The sequence below is a fragment of the Hyperolius riggenbachi genome, chromosome 4 (genome assembly GCF_040937935.1).
Source record: "Hyperolius riggenbachi isolate aHypRig1 chromosome 4, aHypRig1.pri, whole genome shotgun sequence".
In the NCBI taxonomy this organism is placed as follows: Eukaryota; Metazoa; Chordata; class Amphibia; order Anura; family Hyperoliidae; genus Hyperolius; species Hyperolius riggenbachi.
Window position 1 is genome coordinate 3,508,264 of NC_090649.1, and position 20,366 is coordinate 3,528,629.

The following is a 20,366-nucleotide window of genomic DNA, read 5'->3' on the forward strand; positions in this document are numbered from 1 at the left end:
CCTCCGGGCAGCACGATCTGTAATTACACCTCCAGCCCCGGAACCAGCATGTGCCATACTCAGTGTGGAAGGCAGCCTCCAGGCGGCACGATCTGTCATTACACCTCCAGCCCCGGAACCAGCATGCGCCATATTCAGTGTGGAAGGCAGCCTCCAGGCGGCACGATCTGTCATTACACCTCCAGCCCCGGAACCAGCATGCGTCATACTCAGTGTTGAAGGCAGCCTCCAGGCGGCACCATCTGTCATTACACCTCCAGCCCCGGAACCAGCATGTGCCATACTCAGTGTTGAAGGCAGCCTCCAGGCGGCACGATCTGTCATTACACCTCCAGCCCCGGAACCAGTATGCGCCATACTCAGTGTGGAAGGCAGCCTCCGGGCAGCACGATTTGTCATTACACCTCCAGCCCCGGAACCAGCATGTGCCATACTCAGTGTGGAAGGCAGCCTCCGGGCAGCACAATCTGTCATTACACCTCCAGCCCCGGAACCAGCATGTGCCATACTCAGTGTGGAAGGCAGCCTCCAGGCGGCACAATCTGTCATTACACCTCCAGCCCCGGAACCAGCATGCGCCATACTCAGTGTGGAAGGCAGCCTCCGGGCAGCACAATCTGTCATTACACCTCCAGCCCCGGAACCAGCATGTGCCATACTCAGTGTGGAAGGCAGCCTCCGGGCAGCAAAATCTGTCATTACACCTCCAGCCCCGGAACCAGCATGCGCCATACTCAGTGTGGAAGGCAGCCTCCGGGCAGCACAATCTGTCATTACACCTCCAGCCCCGGAACCAGCATGCGCCATACTCAGTGTGGAAGGCAGCCTCCAGGCGGCACGATCTGTCATTACACCTCCAGCCCCGGAACCAGCATGCGCCATACTCAGTGTGGAAGGCAGCCTCCGGGCAGCACAATCTGTCATTACACCTCCAGCCCCGGAACCAGCATGTGCCATACTCAGTGTGGAAGGCAGCCTCCGGGTGGCACAATCTGTCATTACACCTCCAGCCCCGGAACCAGCATGTGCCATACTCAGTGTGGAAGGCAGCCTCCAGGCGGCACAATCTGTCATTACACCTCCAGCCCCGGAACCAGCATGCGCCATACTCAGTGTGGATGGCAGCCTCAGGGCAGCACGATCTGTCATTACACCTCCAGCCCCGGAACCAGCATGCGCCATACTCAGTGTGGAAGGCAGCCTCCGGGAAGCACGATCTGTAATTACACCTCCAGCCCCGGAACCAGCATGCACCATACTCAGTGTGGAAGGCAGCCTCCGGGCAGCACAATCTGTCATTACACCTCCAGCCTCGGAACCAGCATGCGCCATAGTCAGTGTGGAAGGCAGCCTCCGGGCAGCACAATCTGTCATTACACCTCCAGCCCCGGAACCAGCATGCGCCATACTCAGTGTGGAAGGCAGCCTCCGGGCAGCACGATCTGTAATTACACCTCCAGCCCCGGAACCAGCATGCACCATACTCAGTGTGGAAGGCAGCCTCCGGGCAGCACAATCTGTCATTACACCTCCAGCCCCGGAACCAGCATGCGCCATACTCAGTGTGGAAGGCAGCCTCCAGGCGGCACGATCTGTCATTACACCTCCAGCCCCGGAACCAGCATGCGCCATACTCAGTGTGGAAGGCAGCCTCCAGGCGGCACGATCTGTCATTACACCTCCAGCCCCGGAACCAGCATGTGCCATACTCAGTGTGGAAGGCAGCCTCCGGGCAGCACGATCTGTAATTACACCTCCAGCCCCGGAACCAGCATGCACCATACTCAGTGTGGAAGGCAGCCTCCGGGCAGCACAATCTGTCATTACACCTCCAGCCCCGGAACCAGCATGCTCCATACTCAGTGTGGAAGGCAGCCTCCGGGCAGCACAATCTGTCATTACACCTCCAGCCCCGGAACCAGCATGCGCCATACTCAGTGTGGAAGGCAGCCTCCGGGCAGCACAATCTGTCATTACACCTCCAGCCCCGAAACCAGCATGCTCCATACTCAGTGTGGAAGGCAGCCTCCGGGCAGCACAATCTGTCATTACACCTCCAGCCCCGGAACCAGCATGCGCCATACTCAGTGTGGAAGGCAGCCTCCGGGCAGCACAATCTGTCATTACACCTCCAGCCCCGGAACCAGCATGCGCCATACTCAGTGTGGAAGGCAGCCTCCGGGCAGCACGATCTGTCATTACACCTCCAGCCCCGGAACCAGCATGCACCATACTCAGTGTTGAAGGCAGCCTCCAGGCGGCACGATCTGTCATTACACCTCCAGCCCCGGAACCAGCATGTGCCATACTCAGTGTTAAAGGCAGCCTCCAGGCGGCACGATCTGTCATTACACCTCCAACCCCGGAACCAGCATGCGCCATACTCAGTGTGGAAGGCAGCCTCCGGGCAGCACGATCTGTAATTACACCTCCAGCCCCGGAACCAGCATGTGCCATACTCAGTGTGGAAGGCAGCCTCCGGGCAGCACGATCTGTAATTACACCTCCAGCCCCGGAACCAGCATGTGCCATACTCAGTGTGGAAGGCAGCCTCCAGGCGGCACGATCTGTCATTACACCTCCAGCCCCGGAACCAGCATGCGCCATATTCAGTGTGGAAGGCAGCCTCCAGGCGGCACGATCTGTCATTACACCTCCAGCCCCGGAACCAGCATGCGTCATACTCAGTGTTGAAGGCAGCCTCCAGGCGGCACCATCTGTCATTACACCTCCAGCCCCGGAACCAGCATGTGCCATACTCAGTGTTGAAGGCAGCCTCCAGGCGGCACGATCTGTCATTACACCTCCAGCCCCGGAACCAGTATGCGCCATACTCAGTGTGGAAGGCAGCCTCCGGGCAGCACGATTTGTCATTACACCTCCAGCCCCGGAACCAGCATGTGCCATACTCAGTGTGGAAGGCAGCCTCCGGGCAGCACAATCTGTCATTACACCTCCAGCCCCGGAACCAGCATGTGCCATACTCAGTGTGGAAGGCAGCCTCCAGGCGGCACAATCTGTCATTACACCTCCAGCCCCGGAACCAGCATGCGCCATACTCAGTGTGGAAGGCAGCCTCCGGGCAGCACAATCTGTCATTACACCTCCAGCCCCGGAACCAGCATGTGCCATACTCAGTGTGGAAGGCAGCCTCCGGGCAGCACAATCTGTCATTACACCTCCAGCCCCGGAACCAGCATGCGCCATACTCAGTGTGGAAGGCAGCCTCCAGGCGGCACGATCTGTCATTACACCTCCAGCCCCGGAACCAGCATGCGCCATACTCAGTGTGGAAGGCAGCCTCCGGGCAGCACAATCTGTCATTACACCTCCAGCCCCGGAACCAGCATGTGCCATACTCAGTGTGGAAGGCAGCCTCCGGGTGGCACAATCTGTCATTACACCTCCAGCCCCGGAACCAGCATGTGCCATACTCAGTGTGGAAGGCAGCCTCCAGGCGGCACAATCTGTCATTACACCTCCAGCCCCGGAACCAGCATGCGCCATACTCAGTGTGGATGGCAGCCTCAGAGCAGCACGATCTGTCATTACACCTCCAGCCCCGGAACCAGCATGCGCCATACTCAGTGTGGAAGGCAGCCTCCGGGAAGCACGATCTGTAATTACACCTCCAGCCCCGGAACCAGCATGCACCATACTCAGTGTGGAAGGCAGCCTCCGGGCAGCACAATCTGTCATTACACCTCCAGCCTCGGAACCAGCATGCGCCATAGTCAGTGTGGAAGGCAGCCTCCGGGCAGCACAATCTGTCATTACACCTCCAGCCCCGGAACCAGCATGCGCCATACTCAGTGTGGAAGGCAGCCTCCAGGCGGCACAATCTGTCATTACACCTCCAGCCCCGGAACCAGCATGCGCCATACTCAGTGTGGAAGGCAGCCTCCGGGCAGCACGATCTGTAATTACACCTCCAGCCCCGGAACCAGCATGCACCATACTCAGTGTGGAAGGCAGCCTCCGGGCAGCACAATCTGTCATTACACCTCCAGCCCCGGAACCAGCATGTGCCATACTCAGTGTGGAAGGCAGCCTCCGGGCAGCAAAATCTGTCATTACACCTCCAGCCCCGGAACCAGCATGCGCCATACTCAGTGTGGAAGGCAGCCTCCGGGCAGCACAATCTGTCATTACACCTCCAGCCCCGGAACCAGCATGCACCATACTCAGTGTTGAAGGCAGCCTCCAGGCGGCACGATCTGTCATTACACCTCCAGCCCCGGAACCAGCATGTGCCATACTCAGTGTTAAAGGCAGCCTCCAGGCGGCACGATCTGTCATTACACCTCCAACCCCGGAACCAGCATGCGCCATACTCAGTGTGGAAGGCAGCCTCCGGGCAGCACGATCTGTAATTACACCTCCAGCCCCGGAACCAGCATGTGCCATACTCAGTGTGGAAGGCAGCCTCCGGGCAGCACGATCTGTAATTACACCTCCAGCCCCGGAACCAGCATGTGCCATACTCAGTGTGGAAGGCAGCCTCCAGGCGGCACGATCTGTCATTACACCTCCAGCCCCGGAACCAGCATGCGCCATATTCAGTGTGGAAGGCAGCCTCCAGGCGGCACGATCTGTCATTACACCTCCAGCCCCGGAACCAGCATGCGTCATACTCAGTGTTGAAGGCTGCCTCCAGGCGGCACCATCTGTCATTACACCTCCAGCCCCGGAACCAGCATGTGCCATACTCAGTGTTGAAGGCAGCCTCCAGGCGGCACGATCTGTCATTACACCTCCAGCCCCGGAACCAGTATGCGCCATACTCAGTGTGGAAGGCAGCCTCCGGGCAGCACGATTTGTCATTACACCTCCAGCCCCGGAACCAGCATGTGCCATACTCAGTGTGGAAGGCAGCCTCCGGGCAGCACAATCTGTCATTACACCTCCAGCCCCGGAACCAGCATGTGCCATACTCAGTGTGGAAGGCAGCCTCCAGGCGGCACAATCTGTCATTACACCTCCAGCCCCGGAACCAGCATGCGCCATACTCAGTGTGGAAGGCAGCCTCCGGGCAGCACAATCTGTCATTACACCTCCAGCCCCGGAACCAGCATGTGCCATACTCAGTGTGGAAGGCAGCCTCCGGGCAGCAAAATCTGTCATTACACCTCCAGCCCCGGAACCAGCATGCGCCATACTCAGTGTGGAAGGCAGCCTCCGGGCAGCACAATCTGTCATTACACCTCCAGCCCCGGAACCAGCATGCGCCATACTCAGTGTGGAAGGCAGCCTCCGGGCAGCACAATCTGTCATTACACCTCCAGCCCCGGAACCAGCATGCGCCATACTCAGTGTGGAAGGCAGCCTCCGGGCAGCACAATCTGTCATTACACCTCCAGCCCCGGAACCAGCATGTGCCATACTCAGTGTGGAAGGCAGCCTCCGGGTGGCACAATCTGTCATTACACCTCCAGCCCCGGAACCAGCATGTGCCATACTCAGTGTGGAAGGCAGCCTCCAGGCGGCACAATCTGTCATTACACCTCCAGCCCCGGAACCAGCATGCGCCATACTCAGTGTGGATGGCAGCCTCAGGGCAGCACGATCTGTCATTACACCTCCAGCCCCGGAACCAGCATGCGCCATACTCAGTGTGGAAGGCAGCCTCCGGGAAGCACGATCTGTAATTACACCTCCAGCCCCGGAACCAGCATGCACCATACTCAGTGTGGAAGGCAGCCTCCGGGCAGCACAATCTGTCATTACACCTCCAGCCTCGGAACCAGCATGCGCCATAGTCAGTGTGGAAGGCAGCCTCCGGGAAGCACGATCTGTAATTACACCTCCAGCCCCGGAACCAGCATGCACCATACTCAGTGTGGAAGGCAGCCTCCGGGCAGCACAATCTGTCATTACACCTCCAGCCTCGGAACCAGCATGCGCCATAGTCAGTGTGGAAGGCAGCCTCCGGGCAGCACAATCTGTCATTACACCTCCAGCCCCGGAACCAGCATGCGCCATACTCAGTGTGGAAGGCAGCCTCCGGGCAGCACAATCTGTCATTACACCTCCAGCCCCGGAACCAGCATGTGCCATACTCAGTGTGGAAGGCAGCCTCCGGGTGGCACAATCTGTCATTACACCTCCAGCCCCGGAACCAGCATGTGCCATACTCAGTGTGGAAGGCAGCCTCCAGGCGGCACAATCTGTCATTACACCTCCAGCCCCGGAACCAGCATGCGCCATACTCAGTGTGGATGGCAGCCTCAGGGCAGCACGATCTGTCATTACACCTCCAGCCCCGGAACCAGCATGCGCCATACTCAGTGTGGAAGGCAGCCTCCGGGAAGCACGATCTGTAATTACACCTCCAGCCCCGGAACCAGCATGCACCATACTCAGTGTGGAAGGCAGCCTCCGGGCAGCACAATCTGTCATTACACCTCCAGCCTCGGAACCAGCATGCGCCATAGTCAGTGTGGAAGGCAGCCTCCGGGAAGCACGATCTGTAATTACACCTCCAGCCCCGGAACCAGCATGCACCATACTCAGTGTGGAAGGCAGCCTCCGGGCAGCACAATCTGTCATTACACCTCCAGCCTCGGAACCAGCATGCGCCATAGTCAGTGTGGAAGGCAGCCTCCAGGCGGCACAATCTGTCATTACACCTCCAGCCTCGGAACCAGCATGCACCATACTCAGTGTGGAAGGCAGCCTCCGGGCAGCACAATCTGTCATTACACCTCCAGCCCCGGAACCAGCATGCGTCATACTCAGTGTGGAAGGCAGCCTCCGGGCAGCACAATCTGTCATTACACCTCCAGCCCCGGAACCAGCATGCGCCATACTCAGTGTGGAAGGCAACCTCCGGGCGGCACAATCTGTCATTACACCTCCAGCCCCGGAACCAGCATGCGCCATACTCAGTGTGGAAGGCAGCCTCCGGGCAGCACAATCTGTCATTACACCTCCAGCCCCGGAACCAGCATGCACCATACTCAGTGTGGAAGGCAGCCTCCGGGCAGCACAATCTGTCATTACACCTCCAGCCCCGGAACCAGCATGCGTCATACTCAGTGTGGAAGGCAGCCTCCGGGCAGCACAATCTGTCATTACACCTCCAGCCCCGGAACCAGCATGCGCCATACTCAGTGTGGAAGGCAGCCTCCGGGCAGCACAATCTGTCATTACACCTCCAGCCCCGGAACCAGCATGCACCATACTCAGTGTGGAAGGCAGCCTCCAGGCGGCACAATCTGTCATTACACCTCCAGCCCCGGAACCAGCATGCGCCATACTCAGTGTGGAAGGCAGCCTCCGGGCAGCACGATCTGTAATTACACCTCCAGCCCCGGAACCAGCATGCACCATACTCAGTGTGGAAGGCAGCCTCCGGGCAGCACAATCTGTCATTACACCTCCAGCCCCGGAACCAGCATGTGCCATACTCAGTGTGGAAGGCAGCCTCCAGGCGGCACAATCTGTCATTACACCTCCAGCCCCGGAACCAGCATGCGCCATACTCAGTGTGGAAGGCAGCCTCCAGGCGGCACGATCTGTCATTACACCTCCAGCCCCGGAACCAGCATGCGCCATACTCAGTGTGGAAGGCAGCCTCCAGGCGGCACGATCTGTCATTACACCTCCAGCCCCGGAACCAGCATGCGCCATACTCAGTGTGGAAGGCAGCCTCCGGGCAGCACAATCTGTCATTACACCTCCAGCCCCGGAACCAGCATGCTCCATACTCAGTGTGGAAGGCAGCCTCCGGGCAGCACAATCTGTCATTACACCTCCAGCCCCGGAACCAGCATGCGCCATACTCAGTGTGGAAGGCAGCCTCCGGGCAGCACAATCTGTCATTACACCTCCAGCCCCGAAACCAGCATGCGCCATACTCAGTGTGGAAGGCAGCCTCCGGGCAGCACAATCTGTCATTACACCTCCAGCCCCGGAACCAGCATGCGCCATACTCAGTGTGGAAGGCAGCCTCCGGGCAGCACAATCTGTCATTACACCTCCAGCCCCGGAACCAGCATGCGCCATACTCAGTGTGGAAGGCAGCCTCCGGGCAGCACGATCTGTCATTACACCTCCAGCCCCGGAACCAGCATGCACCATACTCAGTGTTGAAGGCAGCCTCCAGGCGGCACGATCTGTCATTACACCTCCAGCCCCGGAACCAGCATGTGCCATACTCAGTGTTGAAGGCAGCCTCCGGGCAGCACGATCTGTCATTACACCTCCAGCCCCGGAACCAGCATGCGTCATACTCAGTGTGGAAGGCAGCCTCCAGGCGGCACGATCTGTCATTACACCTCCAACCCCGGAACCAGCATGCGCCATACTCAGTGTGGAAGGCAGCCTCCGGGCAGCACGATCTGTAATTACACCTCCAGCCCCGGAACCAGCATGCGCCATACTCAGTGTGGAAGGCAGCCTCCGGGCAGCACGATCTGTAATTACACCTCCAGCCCCGGAACCAGCATGTGCCATACTCAGTGTGGAAGGCAGCCTCCAGGCGGCACGATCTGTCATTACACCTCCAGCCCCGGAACCAGCATGCGCCATATTCAGTGTGGAAGGCAGCCTCCAGGCGGCACGATCTGTCATTACACCTCCAGCCCCGGAACCAGCATGCGTCATACTCAGTGTGGAAGGCAGCCTCCGGGCGGCACAATCTGTCATTACACCTCCAGCCCCGGAACCAGCATGCGTCATACTCAGTGTGGAAGGCAGCCTCCAGGCGGCACAATCTGTCATTACACCTCCAGCCCCGGAACCAGCATGCGTCATACTCAGTGTGGAAGGCAGCCTCCAGGCGGCACAATCTGTCATTACACCTCCAGCCCCGGAACCAGCATGCGCCATACTCAGTGTGGAAGGCAGCCTCCGGGCAGCACGATCTGTCATTACACCTCCAACCCCGGAACCAGCATGTGCCATACTCAGTGTGGAAGGCAGCCTCCGGGCGGCACAATCTGTCATTACACCTCCAGACCCGGAACCAGCATGCGTGATACTCAGTGTGGAAGGCAGCCTCCGGGCGGCACAATCTGTCATTACACCTCCAGCCCCGGAACCAGCATGCGCCATACTCAGTGTGGAAGGCAGCCTCCGGGCGGCACAATCTGTCATTACACCTCCAGCCCCGGAACCAGCATGCGCCATACTCAGTGTGGAAGGCAGCCTCCGGGCAGCACGATCTGTAATTACACCTCCAGCCCCGAAACCAGCATGCGCCATACTCAGTGTGGATGGCAGCCTCCGGGCAGCACAATCTGTCATTACACCTCCAGCCCCGGAACCAGCATGCGTGATACTCAGTGTGGAAGGCAGCCTCCGGGCAGCACAATCTGTCATTACACCTCCAGCCCCGGAACCAGCATGTGCCATACTCAGTGTTGAAGGCAGCCTCCAGGCGGCACGATCTGTCATTACACCTCCAGCCCCGGAACCAGCATGCGTCATACTCAGTGTGGAAGGCAGCCTCCGGGCAGCACGATCTGTCATTACACCTCCAGCCCCGGAACCAGCATGCGTCATACTCAGTGTGGAAGGCAGCCTCCGGGCAGCACGATCTGTCATTACACCTCCAGCCCCGGAACCAGCATGCGTCATACTCAGTGTGGAAGGCAGCCTCCGGGCAGCACGATCTGTCATTACACCTCCAGCCCCGGAACCAGCATGCGTCATACTCAGTGTGGAAGGCAGCCTCCAGGCGGCACAATCTGTCATTACACCTCCAGCCCCGGAACCAGCATGCGCCATACTCAGTGTGGAAGGCAGCCTCCAAGCGGCACAATCTGTCATTACACCTCCAGCCCCGGAACCAGCATGCGTCATACTCAGTGTGGAAGGCAGCCTCCGGGCAGCACGATCTGTCATTACACCTCCAGCCCCGGAACCAGCATGTGCCATACTCAGTGTGGAAGGCAGCCTCCAGGCGGCACAATCTGTCATTACACCTCCAGCCCCGGAACCAGCATGCGTCATACTCAGTGTGGAAGGCAGCCTCCAGGCGGCACAATCTGTCATTACACCTCCAGCCCCGGAACCAGCATGCGCCATACTCAGTGTGGAAGGCAGCCTCCGGGCAGCACGATCTGTCATTACACCTCCAGCCCCGGAACCAGCATGCGTCATACTCAGTGTGGAAGGCAGCCTCCGGGCAGCACAATCTGTCATTACACCTCCAGCCCCGGAACCAGCATGCGCCATACTCAGTGTGGAAGGCAGCCTCCGGGCAGCACGATCTGTAATTACACCTCCAGCCCCGAAACCAGCATGCGCCATACTCAGTGTGGAAGGCAGCCTCCGGGCGGCACAATCTGTCATTACACCTCCAGCCCCGGAACCAGCATGCGTCATACTCAGTGTGGAAGGCAGCCTCCGGGCAGCACAATCTGTCATTACACCTCCAGCCCCGGAACCAGCATGCGTGATACTCAGTGTGGAAGGCAGCCTCCGGGCGGCACAATCTGTCATTACACCTCCAGCCCCGGAACCAGCATGCTCCATACTCAGTGTGGAAGGCAGCCTCCGGGCAGCACAATCTGTCATTACACCTCCAGCCCCGGAACCAGCATGCTCCATACTCAGTGTGGAAGGCAGCCTCCGGGCAGCACAATCTGTCATTACACCTCCAGCCCCGGAACCAGCATGCGCCATACTCAGTGTGGAAGGCAGCCTCCGGGCAGCACAATCTGTCATTACACCTCCAGCCCCGAAACCAGCATGCGCCATACTCAGTGTGGAAGGCAGCCTCCGGGCAGCACAATCTGTCATTACACCTCCAGCCCCGGAACCAGCATGCGCCATACTCAGTGTGGAAGGCAGCCTCCGGGCAGCACAATCTGTCATTACACCTCCAGCCCCGGAACCAGCATGCGCCATACTCAGTGTGGAAGGCAGCCTCCGGGCAGCACGATCTGTCATTACACCTCCAGCCCCGGAACCAGCATGCACCATACTCAGTGTTGAAGGCAGCCTCCAGGCGGCACGATCTGTCATTACACCTCCAGCCCCGGAACCAGCATGTGCCATACTCAGTGTTGAAGGCAGCCTCCAGGCGGCACGATCTGTCATTACACCTCCAACCCCGGAACCAGCATGCGCCATACTCAGTGTGGAAGGCAGCCTCCGGGCAGCACGATCTGTAATTACACCTCCAGCCCCGGAACCAGCATGCGCCATACTCAGTGTGGAAGGCAGCCTCCGGGCAGCACGATCTGTAATTACACCTCCAGCCCCGGAACCAGCATGTGCCATACTCAGTGTGGAAGGCAGCCTCCAGGCGGCACGATCTGTCATTACACCTCCAGCCCCGGAACCAGCATGCGCCATATTCAGTGTGGAAGGCAGCCTCCAGGCGGCACGATCTGTCATTACACCTCCAGCCCCGGAACCAGCATGCGTCATACTCAGTGTGGAAGGCAGCCTCCGGGCGGCACAATCTGTCATTACACCTCCAGCCCCGGAACCAGCATGCGTCATACTCAGTGTGGAAGGCAGCCTCCAGGCGGCACAATCTGTCATTACACCTCCAGCCCCGGAACCAGCATGCGTCATACTCAGTGTGGAAGGCAGCCTCCAGGCGGCACAATCTGTCATTACACCTCCAGCCCCGGAACCAGCATGCGCCATACTCAGTGTGGAAGGCAGCCTCCGGGCAGCACGATCTGTCATTACACCTCCAACCCCGGAACCAGCATGTGCCATACTCAGTGTTGAAGGCAGCCTCCGGGCAGCACGATCTGTCATTACACCTCCAGCCCCGGAACCAGCATGCGTGATACTCAGTGTGGAAGGCAGCCTCCGGGCAGCACAATCTGTCATTACACCTCCAGCCCCGGAACCAGCATGCGTCATACTCAGTGTGGAAGGCAGCCTCCGGGCGGCACAATCTGTCATTACACCTCCAGCCCCGGAACCAGCATGCGTCATACTCAGTGTGGAAGGCAGCCTCCGGGCAGCACAATCTGTCATTACACCTCCAGCCCCGGAACCAGCATGCGTGATACTCAGTGTGGAAGGCAGCCTCCGGGCGGCACAATCTGTCATTACACCTCCAGCCCCGGAACCAGCATGCTCCATACTCAGTGTGGAAGGCAGCCTCCGGGCAGCACAATCTGTCATTACACCTCCAGCCCCGGAACCAGCATGCGCCATACTCAGTGTGGAAGGCAGCCTCCGGGCAGCACAATCTGTCATTACACCTCCAGCCCCGAAACCAGCATGCGCCATACTCAGTGTGGAAGGCAGCCTCCGGGCAGCACAATCTGTCATTACACCTCCAGCCCCGGAACCAGCATGCGTCATACTCAGTGTGGAAGGCAGCCTCCGGGCAGCACAATCTGTCATTACACCTCCAGCCCCGGAACCAGCATGCGCCATACTCAGTGTGGAAGGCAGCCTCCGGGCAGCACAATCTGTCATTACACCTCCAGCCCCGGAACCAGCATGCGCCATACTCAGTGTGGAAGGCAGCCTCCGGGCAGCACGATCTGTCATTACACCTCCAGCCCCGGAACCAGCATGCACCATACTCAGTGTTGAAGGCAGCCTCCAGGCGGCACGATCTGTCATTACACCTCCAGCCCCGGAACCAGCATGTGCCATACTCAGTGTTGAAGGCAGCCTCCAGGCGGCACGATCTGTCATTACACCTCCAACCCCGGAACCAGCATGCGCCATACTCAGTGTGGAAGGCAGCCTCCGGGCAGCACGATCTGTAATTACACCTCCAGCCCCGGAACCAGCATGCGCCATACTCAGTGTGGAAGGCAGCCTCCGGGCAGCACGATCTGTAATTACACCTCCAGCCCCGGAACCAGCATGTGCCATACTCAGTGTGGAAGGCAGCCTCCAGGCGGCACGATCTGTCATTACACCTCCAGCCCCGGAACCAGCATGCGCCATATTCAGTGTGGAAGGCAGCCTCCAGGCGGCACGATCTGTCATTACACCTCCAGCCCCGGAACCAGCATGCGTCATACTCAGTGTTGAAGGCAGCCTCCGGGCAGCACGATCTGTCATTACACCTCCAGCCCCGGAACCAGCATGCGTCATACTCAGTGTGGAAGGCAGCCTCCGGGCAGCACGATCTGTCATTACACCTCCAACCCCGGAACCAGCATGTGCCATACTCAGTGTTGAAGGCAGCCTCCGGGCAGCACGATCTGTCATTACACCTCCAGCCCCGGAACCAGCATGCGTGATACTCGGTGTGGAAGGCAGCCTCCGGGCGGCACAATCTGTCATTACACCTCCAGCCCCGGAACCAGCATGCGCCATACTCAGTGTGGAAGGCAGCCTCCGGGCGGCACAATCTGTCATTACACCTCCAGCCCCGGAACCAGCATGCGCCATACTCAGTGTGGAAGGCAGCCTCCGGGCAGCACGATCTGTAATTACACCTCCAGCCCCGAAACCAGCATGCGCCATACTCAGTGTGGATGGCAGCCTCCGGGCAGCACAATCTGTCATTACACCTCCAGCCCCGGAACCAGCATGCGTGATACTCAGTGTGGAAGGCAGCCTCCGGGCGGCACAATCTGTCATTACACCTCCAGCCCCGGAACCAGCATGCGTCATACTCAGTGTGGAAGGCAGCCTCCGGGCAGCACGATCTGTCATTACACCTCCAGCCCCGGAACCAGCATGCGCCATACTCAGTGTGGAAGGCAGCCTCCGGGCGGCACAATCTGTCATTACACCTCCAGCCCCGGAACCAGCATGCGTCATACTCAGTGTGGAAGGCAGCCTCCGGGCAGCACAATCTGTCATTACACCTCCAGCCCCGGAACCAGCATGTGCCATACTCAGTGTTGAAGGCAGCCTCCAGGCGGCACGATCTGTCATTACACCTCCAGCCCCGGAACCAGCATGCGCCATACTCAGTGTGGAAGGCAGCCTCCGGGCAGCACGATCTGTCATTACACCTCCAACCCCGGAACCAGCATGCGTGATACTCAGTGTGGAAGGCAGCCTCCGGGCGGCACAATCTGTCATTACACCTCCAGCCCCGGAACCAGCATGCGCCATACTCAGTGTGGAAGGCAGCCTCCGGGCAGCACGATCTGTCATTACACCTCCAGCCCCGGAACCAGCATGCGCCATACTCAGTGTGGAAGGCAGCCTCCGGGCAGCACGATCTGTCATTACACCTCCAGCCCCGGAACCAGCATGCGCCATATTCAGTGTGGAAGGCAGCCTCCAGGCGGCACGATCTGTCATTACACCTCCAGCCCCGGAACCAGCATGCGTCATACTCAGTGTGGAAGGCAGCCTCCGGGCAGCACAATCTGTCATTACACCGCCAGCCCCGGAACCAGCATGCGCCATATTCAGTGTGGAAGGCAGCCTCCAGGCAGCACAATCTGTCATTACACCTCCAGCCCCGGAACCAGCATGCGTCATACTCAGTGTGGAAGGCAGCCTCCGGGCGGCACAATCTGTCATTACACCTCCAGCCCCGGAACCAGCATGCGTCATACTCAGTGTGGAAGGCAGCCTCCAGGCGGCACAATCTGTCATTACACCTCCAGCCCCGGAACCAGCATGCGTCATACTGAGTGTGGAAGGCAGCCTCCGGGCAGCACGATCTGTCATTACACCTCCAGCCCCGGAACCAGCATGCGTGATACTCAGTGTGGAAGGCAGCCTCCGGGCGGCACAATCTGTCATTACACCTCCAGCCCCGGAACCAGCATGCGCCATACTCAGTGTGGAAGGCAGCCTCCGGGCAGCACGATCTGTCATTACACCTCCAGCCCCGGAACCAGCATGCGTCATACTCAGTGTGGAAGGCAGCCTCCGGGCAGCACGATCTGTCATTACACCTCCAGCCCCGGAACCAGCATGCGTCATACTCAGTGTGGAAGGCAGCCTTCAGGCAGCACAATCTGTCATTACACCTCCAGCCTCGGAACCAGCATGCACCATACTCAGTGTGGAAGGCAGCCTCCGGGAAGCACGATCTGTAATTACACCTCCAGCCCCGGAACCAGCATGCGCCATACTCAGTGTGGAAGGGAACCTCCGGGCGGCACAATCTGTCATTACACCTCCAGCCCCGGAACCAGCATGCGCCATAGTCAGTGTGGAAGGCAGCCTCCGGGCAGCACAATCTGTCATTACACCTCCAGCCCCGGAACCAGCATGTGCCATACTCAGTGTGGAAGGCAGCCTCCGGGCAGCACAATCTGTCATTACACCTCCAGCCCCGGAACCAGCATGCGCCATACTCAGTGTGGAAGGCAGCCTCCGGGCAGCACAATCTGTCATTACACCTCCAACCCCGGAACCAGCATGTGCCATACTCAGTGTTGAAGGCAGCCTCCGGGCAGCACGATCTGTCATTACACCTCCAGCCCCGGAACCAGCATGCGTGATACTCAGTGTGGAAGGCAGCCTCCGGGCGGCACAATCTGTCATTACACCTCCAGCCCCGGAACCAGCATGCGCCATACTCAGTGTGGAAGGCAGCCTCCGGGCAGCACAATCTGTCATTACACCTCCAGCCCCGGAACCAGCATGCGCCATACTCAGTGTGGAAGGCAGCCTCCGGGCAGCACGATCTGTAATTACACCTCCAGCCCCGAAACCAGCATGCGCCATACTCAGTGTGGATGGCAGCCTCCGGGCAGCACAATCTGTCATTACACCTCCAGCCCCGGAACCAGCATGCGTGATACTCAGTGTGGAAGGCAGCCTCCGGGCGGCACAATCTGTCATTACACCTCCAGCCCCGGAACCAGCATGCGTCATACTCAGTGTGGAAGGCAGCCTCCGGGCAGCACAATCTGTCATTACACCTCCAGCCTCGGAACCAGCATGTGCCATACTCAGTGTTGAAGGCAGCCTCCAGGCGGCACGATCTGTCATTACACCTCCAGCCCCGGAACCAGCATGCGTCATACTCAGTGTGGAAGGCAGCCTCCGGGCAGCACGATCTGTCATTACACCTCCAGCCCCGGAACCAGCATGCGTCATACTCAGTGTGGAAGGCAGCCTCCAGGCGGCACAATCTGTCATTACACCTCCAGCCCCGGAACCAGCATGCGCCATACTCAGTGTGGAAGGCAGCCTCCAAGCGGCACAATCTGTCATTACACCTCCAGCCCCGGAACCAGCATGCGTCATACTCAGTGTGGAAGGCAGCCTCCGGGCAGCACGATCTGTCATTACACCTCCAGCCCCGGAACCAGCATGTGCCATACTCAGTGTTGAAGGCAGCCTCCGGGCAGCACGATCTGTCATTACACCTCCAGCCCCGGAACCAGCATGCGTGATACTCAGTGTGGAAGGCAGCCTCCGGGCGGCACAATCTGTCATTACACCTCCAGCCCCGGAACCAGCATGCGCCATACTCAGTGTGGAAGGCAGCCTCCGGGCAGCACAATCTGTCATTACACCTCCAGCCCCGGAACCAGCATGCGCCATACTCAGTGTGGAAGGCAGCCTCCGGGCAGCACGATCTGTAATTACACCTCCAGTCCCGAAACCAGCATGCGCCATACTCAGTGTGGATGGCAGCCTCCGGGCAGCACAATCTGTCATTACACCTCCAGCCCCGGAACCAGCATGCGTCATACTCAGTGTGGAAGGCAGCCTCCAGGCGGCACAATCTGTCATTACACCTCCAGCCCCGGAACCAGCATGCGCCATACTCAGTGTGGAAGGCAGCCTCCGGGTGGCACAATCTGTCATTACACCTCCAGCCCCGGAACCAGCATGTGTCATACTCAGTGTGGATGGCAGCCTCCGGGCAGCACGATCTGTCATTACACCTCCAGCCCCGGAACCAGCATGCGTCATACTCAGTGTGGAAGGCAGCCTCCAGGCGGCACAATCTGTCATTACACCTCCAGCCCCGGAACCAGCATGCGTCATACTCAGTGTGGAAGGCAGCCTCCAGGCGGCACAATCTGTCATTACACCTCCAGCCCCGGAACCAGCATGCACCATACTCAGTGTGGAAGGCAGCCTCCGGGCAGCACAATCTGTCATTACATCTCCAGCCCCGGAACCAGCATGCGCCATACTCAGTGTGGAAGGCAGCCTCCGGGCAGCACAATCTGTCATAACACCTCCAGCCCCGAAACCAGCATGCGCCATACTCAGTGTGGAAGGCAGCCTCCAGGCGGCACAATCTGTCATTACACCTCCAGCCCCGGAACCAGCATGCGCCATACTCAGTGTGGAAGGCAGCCTCCAAGCGGCACAATCTGTCATTACACCTCCAGCCCCGGAACCAGCATGCGTCATACTCAGTGTGGAAGGCAGCCTCCGGGCAGCACGATCTGTCATTACACCTCCAGCCCCGGAACCAGCATGTGCCATACTCAGTGTGGAAGGCAGCCTCCGGGCAGCACGATCTGTCATTACACCTCCAACCCCGGAACCAGCATGCGCCATACTCAGTGTGGAAGGCAGCCTCCGGGCAGCACGATCTGTCATTACACCTCCAACCCCGGAACCAGCATGCGTGATACTCAGTGTGGAAGGCAGCCTCCGGGCGGCACAATCTGTCATTACACCTCCAGCCCCGGAACCAGCATGCGCCATACTCAGTGTGGAAGGCAGCCTCCGGGCAGCACGATCTGTCATTACACCTCCAGCCCCGGAACCAGCATGCGCCATATTCAGTGTGGAAGGCAGCCTCCAGGCGGCACAATCTGTCATTACACCTCCAGCCCCGGAACCAGCATGCGTCATACTCAGTGTGGAAGGCAGCCTCCGGGCAGCACAATCTGTCATTACACCTCCAGCCCCGGAACCAGCATGCGCCATATTCAGTGTGGAAGGCAGCCTCCAGGCGGCACGATCTGTCATTACACCTCCAGCCCCGGAACCAGCATGCGTCATACTCAGTGTGGAAGGCAGCCTCCGGGCAGCACAATCTGTCATTACACCTCCAGCCCCGGAACCAGCATGCGTCATACTCAGTGTGGAAGGCAGCCTCCAGGCAGCACAATCTGTCATTACACCTCCAGCCCCGGAACCAGCATGCGCCATACTCAGTGTGGAAGGCAGCCTCCGGGTGGCACAATCTGTCATTACACCTCCAGCCCCGGAACCAGCATGTGTCATACTCAGTGTGGATGGCAGCCTCCGGGCAGCACGATCTGTCATTACACCTCCAGCCCCGGAACCAGCATGCGTCATACTCAGTGTGGAAGGCAGCCTCCGGGCAGCACGATCTGTAATTACACCTCCAGCCCCGGAACCAGCATGTGCCATACTCAGTGTGGAAGGCAGCCTCCAGGCGGCACGATCTGTCATTACACCTCCAGCCCCGGAACCAGCATGCGCCATATTCAGTGTGGAAGGCAGCCTCCAGGCGGCACGATCTGTCATTACACCTCCAGCCCCGGAACCAGCATGCGTCATACTCAGTGTGGAAGGCAGCCTCCGGGCGGCACAATCTGTCATTACACCTCCAGCCCCGGAACCAGCATGCGTCATACTCAGTGTGGAAGGCAGCCTCCAGGCGGCACAATCTGTCATTACACCTCCAGCCCCGGAACCAGCATGCGTCATACTCAGTGTGGAAGGCAGCCTCCAGGCGGCACAATCTGTCATTACACCTCCAGCCCCGGAACCAGCATGCGCCATACTCAGTGTGGAAGGCAGCCTCCGGGCAGCACGATCTGTCATTACACCTCCAACCCCGGAACCAGCATGTGCCATACTCAGTGTTGAAGGCAGCCTCCGGGCAGCACGATCTGTCATTACACCTCCAGCCCCGGAACCAGCATGCGTGATACTCAGTGTGGAAGGCAGCCTCCGGGCGGCACAATCTGTCATTACACCTCCAGCCCCGGAACCAGCATGCGCCATACTCAGTGTGGAAGGCAGCCTCCGGGCAGCACAATCTGTCATTACACCTCCAGCCCCGGAACCAGCATGCGCCATACTCAGTGTGGAAGGCAGCCTCCGGGCAGCACGATCTGTAATTACACCTCCAGCCCCGAAACCAGCATGCGCCATACTCAGTGTGGATGGCAGCCTCCGGGCAGCACAATCTGTCATTACACCTCCAGCCCCGGAACCAGCATGCGTGATACTCAGTGTGGAAGGCAGCCTCCAGGCGGCACAATCTGTCATTACACCTCCAGCCCCGGAACCAGCATGCGTCATACTCAGTGTGGAAGGCAGCCTCCGGGCAGCACAATCTGTCATTACACCTCCAGCCTCGGAACCAGCATGTGCCATACTCAGTGTTGAAGGCAGCCTCCAGGCGGCACGATCTGTCATTACACCTCCAGCCCCGGAACCAGCATGCGTCATACTCAGTGTGGAAGGCAGCCTCCGGGCAGCACGATCTGTCATTACACCTCCAGCCCCGGAACCAGCATGCGTCATACTCAGTGTGGAAGGAAGCCTCCAGGCGGCACAATCTGTCATTACACCTCCAGCCCCGGAACCAGCATGCGCCATACTCAGTGTGGAAGGCAGCCTCCAAGCGGCACAATCTGTCATTACACCTCCAGCCCCGGAACCAGCATGCGCCATACTCAGTGTGGAAGGCAGCCTCCGGGCAGCACAATCTGTCATTACACCTCCAGCCCCGGAACCAGCATGCGTCATACTCAGTGTGGAAGGCAGCCTCCGGGCAGCACGATCTGTCATTACACCTCCAGCCCCGGAACCAGCATGTGCCATACTCAGTGTGGAAGGCAGCCTCCAGGCGGCACAATCTGTCATTACACCTCCAGCCCCGGAACCAGCATGCGTCATACTCAGTGTGGAAGGCAGCCTCCAGGCGGCACAATCTGTCATTACACCTCCAGCCCCGGAAACAGCATGCGCCATACTCAGTGTGGAAGGCAGCCTCCGGGCAGCACGATCTGTCATTACACCTCCAACCCCGGAACCAGCATGTGCCATACTCAGTGTTGAAGGCAGCCTCCGGGCAGCACGATCTGTAATTACACCTCCAGTCCCGAAACCAGCATGCGCCATACTCAGTGTGGAAGGCAGCCTCCGGGCAGCACAATCTGTCATTACACCTCCAGCCCCGGAACCAGCATGCGTCATACTCAGTGTGGAAGGCAGCCTCCAGGCGGCACAATCTGTCATTACACCTCCAGCCCCGGAACCAGCATGCGCCATACTCAGTGTGGAAGGCAGCCTCCGGGTGGCACAATCTGTCATTACACCTCCAGCCCCGGAACCAGCATGTGTCATACTCAGTGTGGATGGCAGCCTCCGGGCAGCACGATCTGTCATTACACCTCCAGCCCCGGAACCAGCATGCGTCATACTCAGTGTGGAAGGCAGCCTCCGGGCAGCACGATCTGTCATTACACCTCCAGCCCCGGAAACCAGCATGCATCATACTCAGTGTGGAAGGCAGCCTCCGGGCAGCACGATCTGTCATTACACCTCCAGCCCCG